The 2701-nt window shown below is 45.8% G+C and overlaps 1 pseudogene; it reads right to left on the bottom strand.

The window, feature by feature from the left end:
* Positions 1-2701, bottom strand: part of LOC124010720 — a 23883-nt pseudogene that overhangs the window by 9902 nt on the left and 11280 nt on the right.

Below are 2701 nucleotides of genomic sequence, written 5' to 3'. Positions count from 1 at the left end.
CACAATGGCTCTGATTTCATCAGGGACTCTTATTCTTCCTCTATTATGTCTTCCCCTAACACTACTACCACACATTCTTACACATCTTCTTATTTCTCTTCCACGAGCATGTAGCTGCTGTTCAGGGTTGTGACGTTCCTCCATGTTCATAAATGCTAGTGATTGTGTTGTGGGCAAGCTCCATATATATGCTTCCAAACTTGAGTGGTTGATTGGTAAGATTGTGATTCCTATTGCATCACTATGTCACCTGGCAGGTCATTTGCCCATTTCGCAGACATCACAACCATTCCATGTCATAGATATTTATGGAATAAACATGAACGTCTGACTGATTTTGATCATTGAATGGATCATTTTGACTGTGACGGCTCACACGATGACAGAATGGTTAGAAGTTGTGAAGACAATTTCCCTGAGAATCAACTCAGCTTTATCAGCAAGCCATGTGCATGTAGTTATCGTGCAAATTGTAGACAATTGTACTTCCTCTTTTGCATGTCCCAAAACACGTGGAATTTGCTTAAATGAATAAGAAATTCAAATCGAACTTGTTGTTTTGAAAAAAATGATTCTAATTTGAGAATTGAGCCAAAGCGATTGAGAAAAACTGTAAACGCCTGGAGACGTGGGGGAATTAAGAGTAAATGAAATATATTTGCATAACACAACACCAGGGTAACTGGTTGGTTCGCCAACAGACGGCGTGTGGCTCTTACTTTAACATGTCCACTCCGTCTGGTGTGGTGGGTTGGTTGTAACGTCTCATGTAGTCATGCATAGCAGAGAAACTCTTCCTCATGTAGTCCTCTGCAGAGCTCTCTCTGACTGTCCCAAACCTGAACCCACGGGATGGGTGGTGCAGCTGGGGGGGACAGGGGGAGGGGGAGAGGGGGAGGGGAGAGAGGAAGAGGGGGATTCTTTCAATGTAAGGAGAATACATTAAGAAAAGGAGGGTGATATGCATAGCCGTAAATTGAGAACACTGGTACAGGGCTAAAAGTATTCCACATAAAGAAATGAGAGGCCCGTACACAGAATATTGCTTCTCCCCAGTGGGAGAATGTTACAATATTTCAACTCCAACAGTCTTCGTCATGTCTGACAGGTATCAAAGCTAAAACATTGTATTTTTGGTTTCAGGGGTAAACCACTGGTGGGAGAAGCAATATTCTGTGTACGGGCCTCTCTCTTTTTTATTCACAAGGAGAACACATTTAACTCATTGTCTGAATCCTATCAGCTACTGTAACTACCCCTGATCTAGTCTGTTATGCCATATTCAGTCATGTTCATTTCCACATTGTAACTCGTGTTTGTGTGTGTGTGTTTGCATGTAAGTGCGTGCATGTGTGTGTACGTATGTATGTGTGCGTACATGCCTAACTGTGTGTGTGCGCACCGCCGTGTGTGTGTGTGTGTATACCTTCTCGTCATGTATTCCAGAGACCTGTTCAAAGGTTTTCTCCCCCACCATGACAGCAGCCAGGTTAGCTGTATAACTGGACAACACCAGCAGGCAGAAGATGGCCCACAGGTTCATCAGAAACCTACTGGTCCAACACTTAGGAGTCTGGAGAGGAGGGAGAGAGAGGAGGGGGAGAGAGATAAAGAGGGAGGGAAGGAAGGAAGGATGGAGAGAGAGAAGGAGGGAGAGAGAGAAAGAGTAGAGAGATAGATAGGTAGAGAGAGAGAGAGAGAGAGAGAGAGAGAGAGAGAGAGAGAGAGAGAGAGAGAGAGAGAGAGAGAGAGAGAGAGAGAGAGAGAGAGAAAGATAGATAGGTAGAGAGAGAGATAGAGAGAGAGAGAGAGAGAGAGAGAGAGAGAGAGAGAGAGAGAGAGAGAGAGAGAGAGAGAGAGAGAGAGAAAGATAGATAGGTAGAGAGAGAGATAGAGAGAGAGAGAGAGAGAGAGAGAGAGAGAGAGAGAGAGAGAGAGAGAGAGAGAGAGGTAGATGGAGGGAGGGGGAGAGAGAGAAAGAGGGAGGGAAGGATGGAGAGAGAGAGAGAGAGAGAGAGAGAGAGAGAGAGAAGAGAGGTAGATGGAGGGAGGGGGAGAGAGAGAAAGAGGGAGGGAAGGATGGAGAGAGACAGAGAGAGAAGACATATTTGGTTCATTTGTTTATTCAAACCTCCCCCTCCTCCCTCCCATTATTCCTCCCTCCTCCCTCCCACAGTACCTTAGTAGCGACAGTGCGTCCAAACAGGATGGCGTAGCAGAGGTTGAGGGCTGAGGAGTAGGAGAACACTCTGAGTCTGTTCCTGCCATGAGGAGTCATACCTGGATCAACACAACACTGGAGTCAGCTGTGTGTGTGTGTGTGTGTGTGTGTGTGTGTGTGTGTGTGTGTGTGTGTGTGTGTGTGTGTGTGTGTGTGTGTGTGTGTGTGTGTGTGTGTGTGTGTGTGTGTGTGTGTGTGTGTGTGTGTGTGTGTGTGTGTGTGTGCACCAATTTGTAAGTCGCTCTGGATAAGAGCGTCTGCTAAATGACTTAAATGGAAATGGAAATGTGTGTGTGTGTGTGTTTGTGCGTGCGTGTGCGTGTGTGTGTGTGTGTGTAAAGGTCCCAACCACCCACAGCTGTGTGTGTAGATGAGTCATAGCAGTATCCACTGAGATTTAGGTCACAGACTAATAACATGACAGGCCATAAATGGTATTTTAGTTTTCTCACCAAAGGGGCTGTTCCACTCATAGACGGT

Source organism: Oncorhynchus gorbuscha, linkage group LG23 (genome assembly GCF_021184085.1).
Source record: "Oncorhynchus gorbuscha isolate QuinsamMale2020 ecotype Even-year linkage group LG23, OgorEven_v1.0, whole genome shotgun sequence".
NCBI lineage: Eukaryota > Metazoa > Chordata > Actinopteri > Salmoniformes > Salmonidae > Oncorhynchus > Oncorhynchus gorbuscha.
Note: the sequence above shows the minus strand (reverse complement) of the source record. Positions and strands in the feature narration are given on the sequence as shown.